Consider the following 24,725-nt stretch of genomic DNA (forward strand, 5'->3'; position numbering starts at 1 on the left):
GCCAGTCTGGCGATGACGAATACACTCTTCCAATGTACGTGCACCGCGATGTCGCCAAACACGGCTGCGACCATCATCATGCTGTAAACAGAACCTGGATTCATCCGAAAAAATGAAGTTTTGTCATTCGTGCACCCAGGTTCGTCGTTGAGTCCATCGCAGGCGCTCCTGTCTGGGGTGCAGCGTCAAGGGTAACCGCAGCTATGGTCTCCGAGCAGATAGTCCATACTGCTGCAAACGTCGTCGACCTGTTCGTGCAGATGGTTGTTGTAAATGTCCCCATCTGTTGACTCAGGGATCGAGACGTGGCTGCACGATCCGTTACAGCCATGCGGATAAAATGCCTGTCATCTAGACTGGTAGTGAGAAGAGGACGTTGGGATCCAGCACGGCGTTCCTTATTACCCTCCTGAACCCACCGATTCCATATTCTGCTAACAGTCATTGGATCTCGACCAACGCGAGCAGAAATGTCGCGATACGATAAACCGCAATCGCGATAGGCTCCAATCCGACATTTATCAAAGTCGGAAACGTGATGGTACGCATTTCTCCTCCTTACACGAGGCATCACAACAACGTTTCACCAGGCAACGCCGGTCAACTGCTGTTTGTGTATGAGAAATCGGTTGGAAACTTTACTCATGTCAGCACGTTGTAGGTGTCGCCACCGGCGCCAACCTTGTGTGAATGCTCTAAAAAGCTGATCATTTGCATATCACAGCATCTTCTTCCTGTCGGTTAAATTTCGCCTCTGAAGCGCGCCATCTTCGTGGTGTAGCAATTTTAATGGCCAGTAGTGTAGTAGCTATAAAGTCCCACTACCATTTCAAAGAATCATAATTTGGAAACTATCATAGAATCGTGGCTTGTAAAACGTTAAGCAGCTCTAAAAGTGTTTTTTCCCCTTCTGCCAGAATTTAGATGTGTGCCCCACTCGTCCCTTGTCGATCATCATCAAGACTGTATCCGAATTCTGCACATACACGGGTCACCATTTCGGCATCAACAGTTCTGATTGCCTTACTGATTCACGCACAAAAGGCAGCAGTGTCATTGATCTGTGCTGTGTACACTCGATCCTTGACGTAACGCTACCAAACAAATCTAATGGCGTGACGTCGGGAGAGCGCGGCAGGCGTGCGGCGGGACCATCATGACCCATCCACCTCTTGGTAAATGTGTCCTTCAGTATGTCCCTGATGTTCAATCTCCAATGTGGCGGTGCAGTATCAAGTTGGAAGACGTCATTCTCATTGTCAACATCTATGGTAGCCAGCAAGTGACACGTGAATGCACATGGGAGAGATCGATCGTTGGCTGCACTGCTTGGACCATTCGCACCTTGTTCCCAAAAAAAGGGGTAATCGCTTATGTAATATAGGAGAATCTGACGTGAAATGACAATCTGAAGAGCGATCGTATACAGGCCTATGTAATGTTTTATTTAGTTGTTTTTGTCGCAAAGTTTTTGAACGGAATTACCGGTTTCGTCTGTGCAATAGCATCTTCAGAATCTACAACAGAAGTGATAGAGAAAACATTAATATCTACGACTATAAGAGATTAAAAGGGAAAGATAAGCCTACAATATAAACACGATGTACCTCTCCTTCTACAGGAAGGCATAACCATGTAAAAATGGTATGTCAAAACTGCCACTGTGCTTCAATCGGACATATATGCACGTATCTACGAGGTCTCTGATAGCTTTGCATCCTGTTCTCGTATGTACATTTGTGCATGCTTGGCAGTTCTACCTCTTAACATTTTTTCTATTGTTACGATTTGTTGCAGTGCCGCAGAATGAGAGGTATATCGTGTTCATATTATATTTTTTGTCTTTTGTTTTTAATCTCTTATTGTAATAATAGTAATGATTTTCTTTCACTTCTATTGTAGATTCCGAAGATGGTTTCTTTTTTTTTTTTGTGTAGTCGAATCCGGTAATTCTGTTCAAAAAAACTTTGAAATCAAGACAACTAAATAAAAAATTGTTCTTATGCAACATTAAATGGACAACTGAACTTACTTCCTGCAGCTCGCGTGATACCCGACAAATTGACATCTGAGTGCTGCACCGATATGCAGTCTCCACCCTACCAAGTCGTGCTTGAAATTCAGGGGGACGCCGACTTTGAGGAAGGTGTTCGCCACTTCCTCTCTCTTTAACGTTTTTAATAATTTATATGTGCATATTTTTGCCAGTGGTTCTCTCGCATACTGGAGTCGGTAATTTCGCACTACCGTTGTCGCAGTTTTGGATTCTGCATACGAGATGACACATCATCCCTTCTCCTGGGCTGTCACCATTTTAATGCACTCCAAGTCAAATCTGTAACAAAGGACAAAATAATACACTTTTAGAGCTGCTAGACGCCCTACAACAAACCATGCTTCTCTATCTCTAATATTTCCAAGTTACTACTTTCTGAAGTGATAGCGATACTTTCTGGACACTCTATACGACGAATGGTGTGTTACACAGTGCAATTCAAGAAACAGAAGAGCTTCTGTGTAAAAGGCACTCTATAATAATCAAAATGGGCTTTTCACAAAATTCTCATTGCATCAGTTTCAGTTTCATAGACGCCGGACAATTTCAACTGAAGGAAACCATGAAAGGCATCTTCAGTACTATATCATTCAGCGCGATTGCTCCCTCTAGTAATAAAAAATATTTAAATTAGCGATTTGTAGTAGGTAACAAACATACTGAAAAAGGTGAATGCAGCATTTGGATTACTTTAGTGTTGTTTTCGCGACACAAGAAACTTCAAATTGTCGTGAAACGTTATGGGTGTAGAGCCGTATCATCGTAACTAATACTCGGAATTCTAAGAAAAAGCGACATTTCGGTTGTGCTGCACTGGCCCTCCTCAGCACGTAGATACTTTTTTTCTCTGTGGGCAGGTATTTTAGTGCATTGTTTTTCTACTATCGACGTCGTTATCCACACACAAATTGATAGTAGAACCTGGGAAAGGGGTATAAACTACATACGACGAAAGAAGCAAGCTGAGTTTCGAAAAATCTCTGTATGCAGAATCCATATTGATTATGGTCGATCCCAAATACTCATTCGTATAATCAACATGGAATCCGCAAACAGAGGCCTTGCGAAACTGGTCTCGATCAGTTCGTCACTGACAGCCAGAGAGTAGAAGAAAACAGCACCCAGGTTGATGCATGTTCCTTGACTTCAGGTGAAAGGTTACCTAGTTGTAGTGCAACTCGATTTTTAATTTACTGGCTTTCGGAATGTACCCACACATCCATCTCAACACTGGAAATGTTATATTACAGATTACAGTTTAGCACGACAATTCAAAGTCGACATTGGTGTCAGTAGTACCCTGGTACGAAGTTGCAAAGACTTAGCAAATTATTGATTCCGACACAAAACAAGTTTTACAACCACAGTATACTGAAAAGGGGAAGTAAGAGGAAAATGTAAAACAAAATACACAGAGGTTGTATGCTATGAAAATCCTACCGGTAACATAACAAAAAATTATAATTCTCCTTTGATACACATTAGCGATATTCCAAAGTCAATCTGTATAAACGACTACATATTTAAATTAACAGTAAAATGATATTTTGTATGTTCTGCAAGAACTGTTTCAAAAGCTGCGGACAGAGAATTGAAAATGTGTGCAGGTCTGTAAGTACCATCTAGAGAGTATAGGAGGGCAGTTTACGAGAACCTGACCTGTGTATTACAGCCATACGTATAGTTACACAAGTATTCAGAAACATACATATAGATGGTATTTAGTGACGTTCCTCGGAATTTTGACTACAATGGCGCGTCACAGTTTCTGCAAATCGTCTTCGTAGCGCTGCGCATTGATTGTGGGTCCACATTCTAAGAACTCTACGAGCAGAGAGCCCCTGTGGTCGAAGGAGGTCAACATGACCTTACCGGATTATTTGGTTGGGGGAGATGTGGCGTGTTTACATTGTTGGCCTTGTCGTTTCCTCTCGGGCTGTCAGAATGATGTCGGACAGAACAATCCTGCTGCACGATAAAGTCCGCCCCCCACACCGCCAACCAAACAAAGGCTACGCTTCAGCGATTTGGTTAGGAAACACTGCAACTTAGTCCGTACAGCGCATAACTTTCATGGCGTTATTTTCATATTTTTGGTGACCTGAAGAAAAACTTGTGTGACCATCAGTTTTATTCCGAGTGGATGCGGTTATGGACCCGTCAGCCGCCGACCACGTTCTACGTCTCCTAGTGGGATAAATGTCTTAATGCATGTTGTGGTTACCCTTGAGTAGAACCATTCCATTGTTCCACTGCTGCGGGTATTCGGTTCTCATTTGAATGCTCCTCAATAACACCTCCAATCGCTTCAAGCTACTTCTGCTTTTTCGGAAGACACATGGCTGATGGCCCATATTGTACTAAACTCACATTTATCAAAAGTTTCTGTAGTTGTACGGGGGTTGAACAGAAAGTAATGCAGCGCTATTTTTTTGTCAGCCGAAAACAATGCTACGAATGCGAAAAGTTACACTTGTATTATTTGAAGTCTCCTGAGTGAGCTCGCAAAGTTTCCGTCACTTCCGACAAAAACGTAACTGTAGAACATTTTCAAAATGGCATCTTTAGGTGATGTACGTTACAAGCAACGTGCCGTCATTGGATTTCTCACTGCAGAGGAAGGAACTGTGTAGAATATTCACAAACGCCTTTGCAAAGTCTATGGAAACTCTGCGTCGACGGAAGTACAGTTCGTCGCTGGGCTTGGATGGTGAGGTCATCAGAAGCCAGTTCGGCGAAGCTCCACGATTTGCAGCGGTCGGGGAGACCATTCACGGCTGTCACACCTGACCTAGCCCCCTCGAACTTCCACTTGTTTGGGCCATTAGAGGATGCCATTCGTGGAAGACATTTTAAGGACGATGAGGACATGATTCACACAGTGAAGCACTGGCTTCGCCACCAAGATAAGGACTGGTACCGACAGAGCATACAGGCCCTTGTTTCGGTCTAAAGGAAGGCCATAGAATGGGATGGAGATTACGTGGATAAACATGGTGTGTAGATAAACACCATTCTTTCGCCTGTGTAATTTTCATTATGTTCCATAAAGAAATTTTCAGGAAAAAATGCGGTGCATTACTTTCTGGGCAACCCTCGTAACTTCTGTGATGAAATCATGTCGGCCGAACACATGTTATGTGTGCAAGTCAGCCACTCCACCAAATGATCGAGAATCAGATCAAGATCTTACAAATTCAGTCCGAAAGGAATGACTTCGAAGTCCCAAAAGCTGTGTCTTAAAGCAAACAGATCTCCAGTGGCAAGAGATGGCAACCCAGTTTCAACGAAGCTAGCGAAGTGGTTCTGCTATCCCAGGTTGGTGGCCATCAAAACCCAAGGTCGGGCAGGAGCGGAGGCATGTTTGTTGCGAAGATGTGAGACACTTTCTTTAATAGTAACCGCCAGAAACTTCCGTTTCACAAATAATGGGTCTGAGGACTTGAACTTAGAACTACTTAAATCTAACTAACCTAAAGACATCACACACATCCATGCCCGAGGCAGGATTCGAACCTGCGACCGTAGCGGTCGCGCGGTTGCAGACTGTAGTGCCTAGAACCGCTTGGCCACTCCAGCCGGCTCCCGTTTCTCAGTTATCGTTTTCGGCGTGCCCTGGCATGTCCAAGAAGAATATGCTTTTGAAAATTTCCAGTCATCATAGGAAATTGCCCTAGATAATAAAATGTGGGATGAAACTGTCCACACTCTGGAATTACAGTTCTCCTGCTCCTCAGCCTAATTATTACACAAATAATGCAGTTCTAATTATATCGAATAATTGCGATGGTATCGTATCAATTATTAATTAAAGAAATAATCAAAATTTTCATATGAGTGATCTATCCCTCAGTCATTTCTTACAACTGATGTCTGCTATTCATACTACATTCTTCACATTTCTCATAGAAATGTTTCTTCGGAGACTAATACCCATTATTCATAAACTGCAAACTACGCTCACACTATGTGTACCCTGTTGGCAAAGGGTGTTGAGTGAAGGAATGGTGTAGAGCAGGCTACTGCCGTGTGGCCCAGAGAAGTACTGTCGCTCTACCTCTGTCTGCTGGAGCTTCTATTGGCCGCGCGGGATTAGCCTAGCGGTCCAAGGCGCTGCAGCCATGGACTGTGCGGCTGGTCCCGACGGAGGTTCGAGTCCTCCCTCGGGCATGGGTGTGTGTGTGTGTGTGTGTGTGTGTGTGTGTGTGTGTGTGTGTGTGTGTGTGTGTGTGTGTGTGTGAGTGTGAGTATGTCAAATGGTTCAAATGGCTCTGAGCACTATGGGACTTAACTTCTTAGGTCATCAGTCCCCTAGAACTTAGAACTACTTAAACCTAACTAACCTAAGGGCATCACACACATCCATTCCCGAGGCAGGATTCGAACCTGCGTCCGTAGCAGTCCTGCGGTTCCGGACTGCAGCGCCTAGAACCGCACGACAAACCGCGGCCGGCCTGTGTGTATGTCCTTAGGATAATTTACGTTAAGTAGTGTGTAAGCTTAGGGACTGATGACCTTAGCAGTTAAGTCCCATAACATTTCACACACATTTTTTGATTCCATTGACGTCCGTCCGCAGTCCAGCAGCAGCTCCGATGGGACAACTGTCGAACGAGGACCTATGTCGCCACCGACGCGCTTAGCGACTTCTACCGTCAGCCATTCGTCAGAGGCTAGGGTTGACTCCCTGTTTGAGACCGGCCGCTGCTGGGACAGGCCACCTGCGCACCCTACTCGCGGCATAGCTGTGACGGTCAGCATCGCCAGCAATTGGCACAAAAATCCGTTCGCCGGCCGGGAATGTTTTCCTTAGAGAGATCGCTCCGCTTCTGGGCCACGATGAGCGGTGGCGGTCACAGGCGAGGATACGACAAGGCGTTGCCGCAGAGGACCGCGGTTTCAACGCCCACCTTGCTACCTGCTGGAGAATCAGATACACTGGTTCCAACCTGAACTTGGCTGCAATTGATTCTGCTTCCCCACTAGAGAACCCAGCGCTCGTGATGAGAGCGTCGGACGACCTGCTCTGATCTCGCTCCCTTCAGTCGGGTCGACATTATCCAGCACTGTCGATGACGCCTCATCTGATGTCAGAAGACCTAGCTGGTACTGCAGTAAGCTGTCGGGCATCAATGACATCAAGGACGCAGCGCAACAATTGCAGACCAGCAGCAGCAGCAGCAGCTCAAAGGGACCATTAAGAAGAAGGGTGCAAGTAAGTGCCGATTACAAACTTTAAATCGGCTGATAGGGCCATTTGTTTTCTCTATATTCCCTGCATTCACCTGGTGGTATTGTACATGCAGATCTCTTCTTCTCATATATCAAAACTAGATACGAGGATGAGTCAAATGAAAACCTTAAATTTGTATAACAAATCGAAATTTCGCGCCGTTATCCTGTAAGTTGGTGAGCGTGCTACAAACAGCATGCAGAATGTCCTGTAGGTGGCAGCATAGTGCAGATGCACTGATACCGTCGCAGTATCAGCGTAAAGATGGCCGCCCCACTTGCGACTTGCACCAGGGAAGAACACCGTTCTGTTATTCGGTTTTTGCGTAGTGAAGGTGTGAAACCTATTGAAATTCATCGACGAATGAAGGTTCAGTACGGTGATGCACGCTTGTCACAGCAGTAAGTCTGTGAAAGGAGTAGGAAGTTCGCAAATGGTGTGACTTCAGTGGAAGATGCTCCTCGTCCAGGTCAGGCACAACGAGTCGTGACTCCACAGAACATTGCAACAGTTGTAGCCTTAGTGAAGGAAAACCGCCGAGTGACACTGAATGACATTGCAGCATGTTTACAGATTAGTCATGGGTCAGCACACCGCATTGTGCATGATGTGCTCCAGTTTCACAAAGTGTGTGCAAGATGGGTGCTACGGCATCTGACTCCTGAAATGAGAGAACGGCGTGTTGATGCGTGTGAAGAACTTCTTCGGCGCTTTGAACGAGAAGGTGATGGCTTCCTTGCAAGAATCGTTACTGGGGACGAAACGTAGGTTCACTTCCACCAACCGGAAACGAAGAGAGCGAGCAACCCAGACCTTACCCCAAGCAATTTCCGTATGTTTGGACCACTCAAAGACGTAATGGAAGGAAAGAAGTTCCGTTCTGATGAAGAGGTACGCCACGCGGTGCATGAGTGGTTCCGCGGACTACCGAAAGTATTTTTTTTTCTAAAGGAATTTATGCACTTGGTAAGCGCTGGAGGACTTGCATTGAGCGTGGGGGAGATTATGTTGAAAAGACAGATTTGTACCACTTCTGCACAATAAATAATATTTAAAAAAATATTTAAGGTTTTCATTTGACTCACCCTCTTACATTTGTCACGGGGAGGTATCTGTGATCCCTCTTAATACAAAATAGGCTTATTTTCTGTCTGTCGGAAGCTGTTATTTTTTGGGTGTCATAATGACAGGTTTCGGGAATGTAACCCATTTTCAGATCATGTCTCGTAGTTACAGAGTAACGAGTTTTACGTGACGTATATACCCTGTAAGATTGTGAAACTCGATATGAGAACTTTCACCCTTTGAAGTTATCTTTTGATGCGTCAGTCATCTGACTGGTTTGATACAGCCAGCCACGAATTGCCGTCTTGCACTTGCGTGTCACGTACTCAAATGTTTGTTGGATGTATTCCAATCTCTGTCTTACTCTACATTTTTTTAACCTCAAGAGGTACCTCTAGTACCAGTGAAGTTATCCCAAATTATCGCGTACATCTTTATCTACATACATGCTTCGCAAGCCACGTACTGCCCGTGATGGAGGGCACCTGGCAACACCATTAGTCATTTCCTTTCTTGTTCCACTGGCCCATCGATGGAGAAACGATTGTCTACATGCATCCGCATGGGCCCTGATTTCTCGTATCTTCGTGGTCCTTACGCGAAATGAATGTTTTCAGCAGTAGAATCGTCCTGCAGTCAGCCTAAAATGCCAGTTCTCTAAAACTTCTCAATAGCGTTCCTCGAAAATAACGTCGCATTCGATCCAGTGATTCCCATTTGAGTTCCCGAAGCATCTCTGTAATATCTGCGTCCTGCTCATACCTATCGGCGACAAATCTAGTAGCACGCATCTGAATTGCTTCGGTATCTTCCTTTAATCCCACCTGGTGCGGTTACCAAACACTCGAGCAGTTCTCAACAATGGGTCGCGCCAGCGTCCTATGTGCAGTCTCCTTTACAGATGAACCCACTTTCCCAACAATCGCTCAATAAATCGATTTCGAAAGTTGCCCTTCCCTACCACAACTCTTACATGCTTTTCAACATTACGGCCAGGTATTTATACGACGTGACTATGTCAAGCGGGACACTACCAATGCTGTATTCGAATATTACGAGTTTGTTTTTCCTACTGATCTGCATTAACTTACATTTTCCTACATTTAACGCTAGCTACCGTTAATCACGCTAACTGTAAATTTTGTCTAAGTTATTTTGTATCACCTTACAGTCACCCAGTGACCGCACTTTCCGTACACCACGGCATCGTCATCGAACAACTGCAGATTGCTATCCACCCCGTCCGTCAGATCATTTCTGTCTATGTAAATTAATAGCTGTCCTATCCCACTTCTTGGGGCACTCCTGACGATACCCCTGTAGCTGATGAACATTCGTCATCGAGGACAACGTAGTGGGTTCTATTAACTAAAGAGTTTTCGACCCACTCACATATCTGCGAACCTATTCCGTATGCTCGTACTTTCGTTAAGTGTCTTCAGAGGCGTACCATGTCAAATGCTTTTCGGAAAAATGGAATCTACTATCCACAGTTCGCAGCATTCGCGGTGACAAAAGAGCAAGCTGAGTTACGAACGGATGGTTTTCTAAAACTGTGCTGATTCATGGGGGGATGGAATGTCAGAACTGCCCTTCTATTTGTGCCTTTACGTTTCCGAAAATCAAACTGATCGTCATCCAACAGATTCTTAAGTTTCTTGTACATTCTTCTCCATACCACGCTTGTCATTAACTTGGATTCATGAGCCGTTAAACTGGTGGGCGATAGTTGCCGCACTTATCTGCCGTTGCAATCTTCGGAGTAACGTTGGTAACATTTTTTCATAACCAGTTGGTACGTCTTCCAGACTCGCAGATTCTACACATCAACTTGAGTATTCGCTTGGTTTCCACTTTCTACCAGTTGTTACAAAAATTTAGAAGGAGCCTCATGCATGCCTATTGCCTTAGTTGACAGAAAGTTTTTCGAATCGGTTTTAAGCTCTGATTCGAATACTGGATCCCCTACATCTTCCATATCGATACCTATTTCTTCCTCAGTCACATCATCAGACAAGTGCTTCCCTCAGAGACGCTTTCAGTGAACTCTCTTTCATTTATCTGCTCTCTCTCTCTCTCTTCTTTCTTTCTTTCTTTCTTTCACGGCGCCTTTGTCCCGCGCCAGCGTGGAGTCCGCTGTGTTGCTATTCATTTAGCACTGTTAGTCGCAGAGGGTGGCCGGATGCTCTTCCTGCCACCACACCAACCCCCCCCCCCCCCGCCCCCGCCCCCAGGACAGGATTAGTGTACCCCGCTGTCTGCATCTAGTGTAAGCAATGTAGGAGTGCGAACGTTTTCAAATGTCTGCGGGTCGTGTAAGTGAGGCAGAACGTGGGGACCAGCCCGATTTTCACCTAATCGGATGTGGAAAACCGCCTAAAAACTACATCCAGGCTGGCCAGAAGACTGTCCGCAGGGAGGATTCGATTCGGGGACGGCGCGCCTACCCCAGTCCAGGAAGCAGCGCATTAGCGCTCTCGGCTACCTTGGTGGGTTATCTGCTCTCTGTCTTCTGCGCTTAACAATGGAATTGCCACTGATGCCTTTGATTTAATTTGAAGAAAGTTTGTTTGGTCTTCTCTCTGTGCAGAATGAATCCCTCTGACGACAATTTCTCTCTCGATTTCTTCACATTTTTCCTGTAGCCATTTCGCCTTAACTTCCCTAGTCATCCTATTTATTTCGTCCCTACATGACTGATTTCTTTTAATTCCAGAATTTCTATTAATATTTTTGTACTTACTTCTTCTATTCATCAGCTGAAGTTGTTACCGAAGGTTTCTTTATAGCTAGCTTTCTTTTATCTATGACAGGCTATCCTACTTCTGTGACTGTCTTTTTAAAGATGCCCATTCCTCTTGAACTGAACTGCGTACTACGTTATTCATTATCGCGCACCTACAGCTTCAGAGAACTTCAAATATCTCATCATTACTCAGTAGTTCAGTAACCCATTTAGTTTCACATTAATTCTTCGAGATGGTTCCCTTTAAATTCCGTCTACTCTTCATCGTTGATAAGTTGTGATCCCCGTCTGTATTTACTCCTGGACACGACTTACAAACCAATATATGATTGCGGAGTCTCTCTCTGATAATGATGTAATGCAGCTGTAATCCTCCTGTGTCACCAAGTCATTTCCAAGTATACTTCAACCTCTTGTGACTTTTTTATGACTGTATTTGCTGCTACCGGCTGAATTTAATTACAGAACTGAAATAGACTCTTCCCCCTCCCCATATTCTACTGTAGCTCTGTGTTCTGTTCCTTCCCCTACTTCAGTGTTCCATTCCTCCATGATAATTCGATTTTCATCTCAATTTGTTTAGCATCCTGCTATTCTTTATCTCTTCATCCTCTGCTTTCGAAGTCGGGAATTATTGTTCTTCGCATTGGTTTGTTTTCAGTGGTGCCGAGGCAACTTTGTCACTGAATTGCTCACAGCAGCCCACTCTCTCGCCTTCCTTCCTACCCATGCTACAGCCTTGCTGCTGTTTATGTTACCCTATATTAGTCCGATCACAAATCCTTACCTTCCTTCATTAGATTCCGCTGACTGCTCACTGTATCCAAATTGAACCTATCCCTAGTCAGATTATCTAATTTACCTACGACGTTCGAACTCCTGATATTCCACGCTCCTACCAATAGGTGTTACCCGTCTGTTGGTTATTCACTGTTTCTTATGTTGTTGTCTCCCAATCCACGCAGATCCTAAAGGGGGCTGATCAGGAATACTTTGTTGATAGAGATATCATCATGACACTTTTTCAGTTACAGGCCACGTGTCCTGTAAATACACATTGTGTGGCTTTAATGCAGTGGTTTCCATTGCCTTATGCATCCTCTTGCAGTTGATCATTACTGATTCTTCCGCCATTTAGATCAGTTTTATGCTCAAAGGTCAAGAAGGTGACCTGAAACACAGTTCGCTTCTCCATTGTTTTTGAGAAGGCCGTTCTGTAGAATTAAACTTACGAAAAGTCTTCGGCCGACATTTCTGATGATTTTTATTCAAAATTTAAGCAGCGTTTCAGTCGAATCCAAGGCCTAGCACTTTTGATTGCTCTTCAAAGACCATACCACTAGATCATGGGTATTTGGTACATACGTGAGAAATTGATCAACTAGTTACAACCTCAGCGTGGTGGGTATGTTCCCGCTTCCCTCTATTGAACCACTACGCCCACGCATCTGAGCTGAGGAAGTCCGATTAGCCGCAGTGACAGTCCACTCCTACTCTCCCACCCTCCAACAGGGTCTACGCTACCCTTCACTAACGGTACTGCTGCACTGATGCCGTTGGTCTTTTGAGTAATGGAAATCACGATATTGCACGCTGAAACAAGATACTGGATGGTAAACTGCTCATTCATAAACTATAGTCTGGGGTAAACACAGATCTACTGCTGCCGTTGGATAGTATCCGCAGTTTACGGGGAATAGTGCCACCTGACTTTGTGATCGTTTCAGTTATCGGAGGGAGATAGGCATCGATGCGTGAGACTCGAAACCGGTTGAAGAAGGGTGAAAATCGCTGCCAGTTTTTAGTCGAACATTAAACATTCACATTACACTAGCTCATCCAGGTACAGTTTTCACGCTGTTTCCCTTTATCACCTGAGGTTAATGCTGGGGTTGGTACCTCGAAGTAGCAGCTCCCTCGAAGAAGCATATGTATTCGCCCTCAGCCTCTTCATCTGTAATGATTCTACTGTCAACTACACATTGAAATTGTAACCCTGCTGTCGAGACAGTTATCTGTGAGTCGTGTATTGCTGTTCATCCAGTTTTCGTGACCAAAGAGACGGCTAATATAGTTACGAAGAACAAATTAGGCCTATCAAGCCATGAATACGAAAACAACAGTTTAAAATGAATCACTTCACCGTATTATCAATGTAATTTCGTTTCATGGGACGCGGCTTCTATAGGCTATGGATCCACTATTGGTCATCTTCCGAAGTAGCTGTTATTATCAATTATTATTGTTTATTTTCCGTTGTAAGGTTACTGCAGTTAAAGAGTATTTTACAGCGGGTGCGTTTAGCTTTTATCTACAAAGCCTCTTTGTGGTCATTCTGTAAATATGGATAGTAATATGTATTTGGTCTTTATAGATTAAAAACAGCATTTCCCTAGTAAGTTGACATGCAATTTACTTACGTTGTTTTTGCATCTTTTTTACATATTTTGCAAACCACTGCCTTTTTCTTCGGTGTTAGAGGAGGTTGAGGAACATGTAAAACCATTTTTCTATTTCTGTTGTGAAGAGTAAATGACGCAAACGCAGCGCAATAAAAAGTGGATCCAAATAAAGCGAAAAATTGCCATGGATGAATGTGAAATCTAGTTTCTTTCGGCCTGAGCCTCCCCTAACAGCGGAGAAAGAAGCCGTGGTTCTGCAGAACATGTAATCAAGTGGCAAAAGGGCACAGTAAGTAAATTTTATGCAAATTTTTTAAGGAAATAACACTATTTTTAAACTATAAAGGCCAAAATGTACACACGTATTACACCGTACAGACATGTTAATGTGAGCACCTGTCAAAAGGATGAATAACCAAGAGATGTTCAGGAACAGAGTCCATGAGGTTGTATTAGGTACCGACAGCAATGTGTAGCCATGTTGTGGCCAGCCGCACTAGGTTTCTTTGTTGAGAATCCATGGCCCGAACAGCCCGGGTCTCGATTAGGCTTAACTCCGTGTAGTTTGGTTGCCAGAGGAGTACGGTATAGTAGTCGTGGTGCGTATACTGCCAGCTGTGTGACACGTTGCATTGTCCTGCTTGGAGATGCCATCGTGTAGAAGCCATCGAGCCGAGGAAAAGAAAACTGCATGTAGGGGTGGACATGGTCCTCAAGGATACGTGCATACTTGTGTTGATCCATTGTACCACCCAGAAAGACGAGGTCGCCCAGTAAATGCCGCGAAAACATTCCCCAGACTACAACGCTTCCTAGATTGTTTCAGTGTGTCTGCTTTCAGACGTTTCCCCCCATGCACGTCGAGGTTCATCTCTTCAATGGAGTATAAAACGTGAATCATCTGAAAAGAGAGCCTGTCGCCATTCAGTTGGCGTCCAGTTGCGGTAGTGGCATGCAAATTCCTAACTTCGTCGACGATGAAGAGTAATCAGCATGGGTGCATGAAACAGGCGCCCTCTGCTGTGACCGATACACAGCAACGTTCGCTGGACTGCCGTTGAGGAGACACTGTTGGTAGCCCCCGATTGATCAGGGCGGTCATTTGCTCGACAGCTGCACGTCTGTTCCCCTCGTAAAAGACTCCGTAGCCGTCGTTCACCCCTGTCACCTATGACCCGTGATGCACCACAGTTGCCTCGGCGCCAGTTTTGGATAGCGCCGTTTTGCATGCATGGTACACTTCAACCACGGCGGCATGCGAGCAGCTTACAAACTTAGCCGTTTCGGAAATGTTCGCACCCTTTGCCCCAAAGCCAATGAGCATGCTCTTTTGGATGTCAGATAAATCGCTCCGTTTCCTCACTTCCCTCCCCCCTCCCCCCCCCCTCCCCACCCATAGCGATGTAAAAAAACCGGCCAGATAACATCGATGCCGGATTTTTGTTCTGAGTAACCGGTATTTTTCGGTATTTGTCGGGTCTCGGTTATAACAAGTGTTTTTTTTTTTTATTTTTTACTAATAAACGAGTGCAAACACCGAAATCTCAGTCAGCCATAGCAGCAATGTTAAAATTTTTCGTTTCTAAATAAACATTATTTAAGAAACTAATAACTTTGATTGCAAAATTTGCAATAGTTTGAAATATTGCTTTATTATAGTGATCAGCGCTGTTTCAATAGCTGAGGCAACAGAAACCAGCAACAAACTCATGGCATCAGGGCATTATGCAGAGAATTAGTAGAAGGCATGCTGCTTGATATTTTATTTTACTACATAACCTTATTTTGGCTTTATTGCCTTCATCCTCAAGTAAACAACTAGCTGCCAACTCGAATTTCTACGATAGTCAAAATAATAGAAAACGTATATAATGTAAGTGCAACATCAAATCATCAAACAACTTTAAAATGTTACTGAAAAAAAATGTTACATCCAACAACTACGGACAGCAGTAATAGTTTACTCAAGTTTGACATGTGTCCGTCTACAACGTCAGGACATGTACTGACGGAGGCAATAAACTTATATACTAAAATAAAGTTTCAAGCACCATACTATCTGCTAATTTCCCGCATAATGTCCTATTGTGACGTAACATGCGCTGCAGGTCCCATACTAAAGTAACAAGGCATAATAATTGGTACATCATTGCCTTATTTCCTGGCTTAAGGTATGCGTGTACCTGCAATGTGAAAGACTTGCCCCAACGTGGTCTAAACAGTAATTTCTCGCTGTTGTTACAGGGTATCTGCTGTATTGCAGAATGGCACCAACCCTAATCTGGAAATATTTCTTACGAAGTGACGTAGTAGTCAAGTACAGTACTTCATTTGCTTTAAAAGCAAGATTTGTCTGTCTTTTCTATGAAATAATAGAGGAAGGAAAGTATGGCAACAGCATAAATTAAAAACTTAACAATTTATGAATAGTACACAATAAAAACAGAAATTAGCCGAACTACTGCCTGTGTCTACACGATACCTTTAATGCTTGTAGCCCTTGACAACGGACAAATTAACACGAAAAACAGAATTCTTAAACTTCAGTTTTCAGCCTTTACCACTGACTGTCCGTAATGCCGAAGTAGTGGTATGATACCAGATTGCAGTATGATTTTAGGACAGTGTTTCAAAAAAGTACTCAATATGAGAATCCTGGTGATTTTTTTTTTCTTTGTAGTATTCAACCACTTGACACTTTTCGAGAAAAGTCGCAAATGGTGGATAAAAAAGTTTTCTTTTATTTGCTTATTTAATTTAATATTTCGATCCTATGTATCTTGACTCAGGTAGTCAAAATTGTTCAGTCTTTGCTCGATTTCTACGTTTGTTACATGAAATAACAGGGATAAACAACTGAAAATAGCTTTATTTCAGAAACTGGTTATTTTGAGCGATTTAACAGTGGGTTAAACTGATGTGGAAAAAAAACGATATAACAGAAAACCGATATTTCGGCGATCACCGCCATTCCTAGTGTCACCCGACATCTGTGAGTGGTCATTGCGCGTTGACGTCGAAGATACACGGTGATCACATAAATGTATCCATACTTTCAGAACGACCACAGAAGATGCTTCGTAAATAAACGTGAAATGTGTCTGATGTAAAATACTCTTTAACTGCAGTATGCATAAGACGGAAAAAATACCAATAACAATTGACAAATATCCACTAATGGAATGACGATACCTGGCAGCAGCAGTTTCACGCATACTCGCGGTGACCAGGGAATTCACTTTCACGCCGGATGTTCTCTGTACAGTGGTACCCCGAAGCATCTGCGGGTGCTGCTAAACAGAACGGGCTGCCGCAGACAGAGGCGGCCACATCGACCGAACAGAGGCGGCGGCTTGCGAGCATTGTTTGGCCGGCAGCAGGTGCGCGCCGCACCTCGCACGCGCAGACATCGATTATTGCCCTCGCGCTGCTGCTCGATGGCTCGCCGGCGCACCGCAGGCGCAGGCAGGCTGGCCCGCCACGCAGCGAACCGCTCACCGTCGTGCTGCCGCTGTTTATTATTTATTTGCCATCGCGCGTAAGGTGGGGCGTCAAGTACTTCCGCCGAACCGTCGTAACTACTACAGTACGGTCTTCGTTGCGATATAACTTGCGGCGTAACACAGAGTGGTTATTACCTGATCACGGTATTATTGCATTTGGCCTCGCCTGGCCTCTATTGGAAACGCGAAGTAGCGTTACAATAAACAAGTACAGCAGTGACAAAGTGAAAGGCAACGCACTGCTTTCAGATCGGTTGTGCGTGCAATATCAAGCGAATCAGCTTGTCCTCGATGAAATATTGTCGCTACTGCAGTGCCGTGTTATCCATTATATAATCACGAAAATACCTGAGAGTGGAAAAAAGAGAAAGACTTCGCCTAAGTGGGACACATTCTCGTGCAAAGAACTTATATTAAAAGTTGTACAATTTTCCCAGGAAAAAAACAAAAGAGAATCAGGTTATGACACCTATTAACACAATTCAACTCTGAAAATCAGACTCAAGCGTGTGGCAGAGGGTTTATCGAACCACCTTCACACTAATTCTCTATTACTCCACTATCGATGAGTGCGTGGAAAAAACGAGCTTTATTTCCCGTATTTTATTATGATGATAGTTTCTCCCAATGCAGGTCGGCGTCAACAAAATATTTTCGCATTCGGTGGAGAAAATTGTTTGACATTTTCTGAGAACATTCTGCAACAACGAAAACCGCCTTTGTTTATCATTTCCACCCCAAATTCTGTATCGTGTCCATGACACTCTCTCCCCTTCTTCTCAATAAAACAAAACGTGCTGCCCTCAATTGCACGTTCACGGCGTACTCCGTTAATTCTGTCTGTTAAGGACCCCACACAGCACAGCAGTACTCCAAAAGACGACGGACAAGTCTAGTGTAGGCACTCTCTTTAGTAGATCTGTTACATTTTCTAAGTGTTCTGCCAATAGAACGCAGTCTTCGGTTCGCCTCCCCACAACATTTTCTGTGTGTTCTTTCCAGTTTAAGTAGTTCGTAATTGTAATTCCTTGGCATTTAGTTGAATTTACGGCCCTTAGATTTGACTGATTTATCGTATAACCCAAGTTTAACAGATTCATTTAAGCATCCATATGGATGACCTTACACTTTTCGTTATTTAGGGGTAATTGGCAATTTTCGCATCATACAGATATCTAATCTAAATCTTTTTACAATTGATTTTCGTCTTCTGATGACTTTACTTGAAATTAAACGACAGTATCATGTATCTGCAAATAGCCTAAGATGGCTGTTCGGATTGTCTCCGAAATTGTTTATCTAGAATAGGAACAGCATAGGGCCTATAACACTGCCTTGGGGAACGTCATAAATCTATTCCGTTTCACTCGATGACTTTCCGTCAGTTACTACGAACTGTGATTTCTCTGACAGAAAATAACGAATCCAGACGCATACCTGAGACGATACGCCATAAGCACACAATCTGATTACAAACTACTTGCAAGGTAAGGTGTCAAAAGCCTTCCGGAAATCTAGAAATATAGAATTAATTTAAAAACCCTTGTGGATAGCACTCAACACTGCGTGTGAGAATCCTTAAATCCTTTGGGTGGCAAAAATAGAGAAGTCAGAAAAGAAGCAGTAAAATACATTTTCAAAGACTTTACGGTAACGGAAGAAACGGGTTAAAAGATAAATCTCCTGGAAAATAAAGGCGTTCTAGTAAAGTACTTTCCCCACATAACTCCGGTGAAGCACTTATTGCAAGAAAATTTTTGGAGTATTGTGAGCAGAAGAAGGAAATCCCAACACTGAGAAAGTTACTTATATTTTCAAAAACGTAGAAAATTTCCAGTGGGGAAGGGAAAATTTTCGGAAATTTTTTTAAAAAACAAAATCTAAAAACAAGAGAACCGTCTTAACAGAACGTTCCGACATTGTTGCAAAGCATGAGGAATACTTCATAGGAATCAGAAACAATGAAAAGTGGTCAAATAAACCAATCGTATTCACGGTCGAAACGTGGTCTATACTCATTATACCATCAAAAAGTGCTAGCAGCATGGCCGGCCGCTGTGGCCGAGCGGTTCTAGGCGCTTCTGTCCGGAACGACGCGGCTGCTACGGTCGCAGGTTCGAATCCTGCCTCGGGCATGGTTGTGTGTGATGTCCTTAGGTTACTTAAGTTAAAGTAGTTCTAAGTCTAGGGGACTGATGACCTCAGATGTTGTCCCATAGTGCTCAGAGCCATTTGAACCATTTGAACCCTCATTTATGCACCTCACAAAAACATAATAACTAAATTGATCATTAAGAACGAAATCAGTTTTGAACGGAATGTAGTAAGAGATAAACTGTTACAGATTGTATGTTATAACAAGCCAAAGCCAAAGCCTGTTTTTAACGCATAAGCAGTTCTAAAGCGTAAGGGATATTCTGTTCTCAGGCATCCGCTATACCATAGTGTTCTGAACCGTGTGTAGTTAATCTGGAATACAAAGCTAATCTGGAATATAATGAAACAAAAAATTGCATAAAAACATTTCTTCCATTAATTTAATACCCCTAAAACAAATAACTAGAGTCTTTATCGAAGATATCAGTACATGGTTGATTAAAAGCTTCGAAACACGAATGAGGAATTGAAAATGAACATTGACATCGAGGTGGGTTACTGGAAGAAGCAATAAAGAACATAATAATCGATGTTGGTCTGGAGAGTGAAGATGAATATGCGGCACATGACGAAATAGTAATAGAGAAAATGACACGGCAGGTGAAAGTGGAATAGATTTCGCTGAAACAAATACAGCAGATGACTAACCTGGCGTCTACTGCCTGGGTGATGTTCGTAACTCTAATCATCAAGGTTAGTGCAGTTTGCATTAGGTAACTACAGTTTTACCATCCTGCCATTGCTCCGCAAAGCTAATTACACCCTGATTCATAATAGGCGTACCGAAGCTCCCTCACTCCCTTGGGCGATAATATTGCGGTCTAGGGATAGCATCTTTGGTTAGTATACGAAACGTCCTCAGACCAGGGTTCGAAACCCGCTAACGCTTAAATTTTGATTAATAATCAGCATTGGCGGCCGAAGGCTTCCGGCATAAGATGTCACCCTCATTCCCCCAGTGGCCTTGTCAAACAGGGCGGAGGAGCAGACAGAAGTTCCGGTCACACCCTTGTCATTGGGGTGAGAAACACCCCTTAAAGGCGCATAAATTGGCAATGATCAACTGCGTGAGGATACAGAAGAAAATGGAAACCTCTGCATTAAAGACACAATGTCTATCCACAGAACACGTAGCCTGTAATTGAAAAAGTAACATTATGATCTATCCATTCGTAGAAGATTCCGGAATATTCGCTGCGCCGTGCCGATGGTACTGTTACCGACGACTGTGTCGCTAAAGCGGCGTTATTGAACGCAGTTTCCCGAAATTCCTTCACCAGGGAAGATGAATGGAATATTCCAGAATTTGAAACACGAACAGCTGCTAGCATGAGTTTCTTAGAAGTAGATACCTTAGGGGTTGCGAAGCAAATCGCTTGATACGGGCAAGTCTTCAGGTCCAGATTGTATACCGATTAGGTTCCTATCAGATTACGCTGATACAATAGCTCCCTACTTACAACTCATATACAACCGCTCGCTCACCGATAGATCTGTACCTACAGATTGGAAAATTGCGCAGGTCGCACAAGTGTTTAAGAAGGGTAGTAGGAGTAATCCATCGAACTACAGACCTATAACACTGACGTCGGTTTGCAGTAGGGTTCTGGAGCATATACTGTATTCAAACATTATGAATCACCACGAAGGGAACGATCTATTGATACGTAATCAGCATGGTTTCAGAAAACATCGTTCTTGTGCAACGCAGCTAGCTCTTTATTCGCACGAAGTAATGGCCGCTATCGACAGGGGATCTCAAGTTGATTCCGTATTTTTAGATTTCCGGAAAGCTTTTGACACCATTCCTCACAAGCGACTTCTAATCAAGCAGCGGGCCTATGGGGTATCGTCTCAGTTGTGCGACTGGATTCGTCATTTTCTGTAAGAAAGGTCGCAGTTCGTAGTAATAGACGGCAAATCATCGAGTAAAACTGAAGTGATATCAGGTGTTCCCCAGGGAAGCGTCCTGGGACCTCTGCTGTTCCTGATCTATATAAATGACCTGGGTGACAATCTGAGCAGTTCTCTTAGGTTGTTCGCAAGTGATGCTGTAATTTACCGTCTAGTAAGGTCATCCGAAGACCAGTATCAGCTGCAAAGCGATTTAGAAAAGATTGCTGTATGGTGTGGCAGGTGGCAGTTGGCGCTAAATAACGAAAAGTGTGAGATGATCCACATGAGTTCCAAAAGAAATCTGTTGGAATTCGATTAGTCGATAAATAGTACAATTCTCAAGGCTGTCAATTCAACTAAGTACCTGGGTGTTAAAATTACGAACAACTTCAGTTGGAAAGACCACATAGATAATATTGTGGGAAAGGCGAGCCAAAGGTTGCGTTTCATTAGCAGGACACTTAGAAGATGCAACAAGTCTACTAAAGAGACAGCTTACACTACACTCGTTCGTCCTCTGTTAGAATATTGCTGCGCGGTGTGGGATCCTTACCAGGTGGGATTGACGGAGGACATCGAAAGTGTGCAAAAAAAGGCAGCTCGTTTTGTATTATCACGTAGTAGGGGAGAGAGTGGCAGATATGATACGCGAATTGGGATGGAAGTCATTACAGCAAAGACGTTTTTCGTCGCGGCGAGATCTATTTACGAAATTTCAGTCACCAACTTTCTCTTCCGAATGCGAAAATATTTTGTTGAGCCCAACCTACATAGGTAGGAATGAGCATCAACATAAAATAAAATAAGAGGAATCAGAGCTCGAATAGAAAGGTTTAGGTGTTCGTTTTTCCCGCACACTGTTCGGGAGTGGAATGATAGAGAGATAGTATGATTGTGGTTCGACGAACCCTCTGCCAAGCACTTAAATGTGAATTGCAGAGTAGTTGTGTAGATGTAGATTCCCCCATTCGGATCTCTGGGAGCGGACTGCCAAGTGGCAGGTGCTCATGAGAAAAAGGTTGAATAACCAACGAAAAGAGAAAGTTCTACGGGTAGGGGTGTGGAACGTCAGGAGCTTGAACGTGGTAGGGAAGCCAGAAACTCTAAAAAGCGAAATTCCAAGGCTCAATCTAGAAATAGTAGGATGATCAGTGAACTGAAATGGAAAGAAGACAGGGAGAAATGGCTCTGAGCACTATGGGACTCAACTGCTGTGGTCATCATTCCCCTAGAACTTAGAACTACTTAAACCTAAGTAACCTGAGGACATCACACACATACATGCCCGAGGCAGGATTCGAACCTGCGACCGTAGCGGTCACGCGGTTCCAAACTGAAGCGCCTAGAACCGAACGGCCACACCGGCCGGCGAGGACAGGGAGTTCTGGTCAGATAACTATAGGGTAATGTCAACAGGAGCAGCAAATAGTATAACAGGAGTACGATTCGTTATGAACAGGAAGGTAGGGCAAGAGAGTGTGTTACTGTTAAAAAAATGTTCAAATGTGTGTGAAATCTTATGGGACGTAACTGCTAAGGTCATCAGTCCCTAAGCTTACACACTACTTAAGCTAAATCCTAAGGACAAACACACACACCCATGCCCGAGGGAGGACTCGTACCTCCGCCGGGATCAGCCGCATAGTCCTTGACTGCAGCGCCCGAGACCGCTCGGCTAATCCCGCGCGGCAGTGAGTTACTGTAAACAGTTCAGTGATGGGGTTGTTTCTACCAGAATCGACAGCAAACCAACACCAACAACGATATTTCAGGTATTCCTTTCATTATCAACCGCAATGACATAACTGCCTTTCTGGTGCTTTTACCTCTCCTAAAACCAAACTGATCGCCGTCTAACACATCCACAATTTTCTTTTCCATTCTTCTGTATATTGTTCTTGTCAACAACTCGAATTCATAAGCCGTTCAGCTGACAGTACCATAATTCTCGCACTTGGCAGATGTTGTAGTCTTCGGAGTTGTGTGGATAATTTTTTCCCGAAAGTCTGCTGGTATATCGCCAGTCTCATAGGTTCTACACACGAACCTGAATAGTCGTTTTGTTGCCATTTTTCCCAATGATTTTAGAAATTTCGATGGAATACTATTTATCCCTTGTGACTTATTTGATCTCAAACCTTTCAAAGCTTTCCGCCTATCCGCTCTGTCCTCTGCGTTTAACATTGAACTTTTCTTATAAAAAATAAAGAATTTATATAAATGAGAAGTAGGCAACGCAGGAATATACGTGGTAACACATGATGAATGGACTGAATATTATATAAGTATTTGGTTTAAGCCTCAGGCAGAAATTCCTACTAATCTGAAGATAGGATCGGAGAATTAATTGTAAATATCGACTTTCTTACTTCGGTAGAATTAGTGGCAGTAACAAACCAACTAAAGGGGCATACATGTAGAACTCATAAACAATGCAGGTCTCAACCTCCTTCATCTATTGAACACTTGCTCACTTACAATGATGGTCTCCGGTACAAGGATAACGGCAACCGCCTCTTCAATATTTAAGAAAAGGCGAAAGAAATAAATTCACAAACTGCAGAGGTAAAAATATATTAAATTCAACCTTTAACTATATTTTGGTATATTAAATGACCAATTAAAGTCAATAGCGGGTTCATATTGCAAAAAGAAACAGAAAGAAAGTGTCTACAATGGCAATGAATCTACTTTGAGACAGCTAACAGAGAAATAGTTGTCTCACCTCTAAGGCATTTGTTGACATACAGGCATGAACTCTGAAATGTAATAGCTAAACGGGACTACCTTCAACGCATAATAATTTGTACATAAAGTTTTTATAATGGCAACTGCTTCAAACTCCGTTTATCGAATTACACTGGGGAAATATAGTTATTAACAATGGAGTGAGACATGTACGTGCATTACCACCCACGCTAGTTAACATGTATATGGATGACATCCTACAAAGACGGAAGGATCAGGCACCACCTGGAATTAAGTCAGGTGCTAGCATATGCTGATGCTTTTGTGCTTATGCAAAACACTGTATATAATCTCCAAAGAGCTTTTGCTTCACAGTGTTTGTAAAGAAAATAATTTCAAAATTTCTACCTCAGAATCGTTAACTCTGACATTCCAGGACAAACACCTAATAAAAACAAGGATTGTTTTGGATGACGAAATTTTAGAACTGGTTTAATAATTATTTAGGCTGTGATATTTCGTATGATTACAATGCAGACATAAATAATATATAAATACCAGACAATGTGCTGAACTATTCGAAGAATAATGACAACAGCATGGACCGTGAGACAGCTCAAACTCTATAAGATGGTGGCAGTGCCGTTTATTCTACTTGGCAGTGAAACGTGGAAATTAAGACCGAAACAGCACAGCCATACCGCAGAAATGAATTACCTTAGAGCATTGATGGGACACACGGCCTTGATAAAATAAGAAACCAGGATATTCGGAATCAGTGACAGATATTTTCAACACGGGATTAAGTGGATGAATACGGAAGTGGGAAGAGCATTTAGAAAGAATGGAGAATACAAGTATTCCGGATGTGGCACCGTCATACAGATGCATTGGCCGAAGAGAACAAGGAAGACCGAAGCCCTGGCAATTATTCCTGTAAACAGTAACATCGCTGAATAGCTATCAGAATGCGTCTGAT

This window comes from Schistocerca nitens, chromosome 4 (assembly GCF_023898315.1).
Source record: "Schistocerca nitens isolate TAMUIC-IGC-003100 chromosome 4, iqSchNite1.1, whole genome shotgun sequence".
In the NCBI taxonomy this organism is placed as follows: Eukaryota; Metazoa; Arthropoda; class Insecta; order Orthoptera; family Acrididae; genus Schistocerca; species Schistocerca nitens.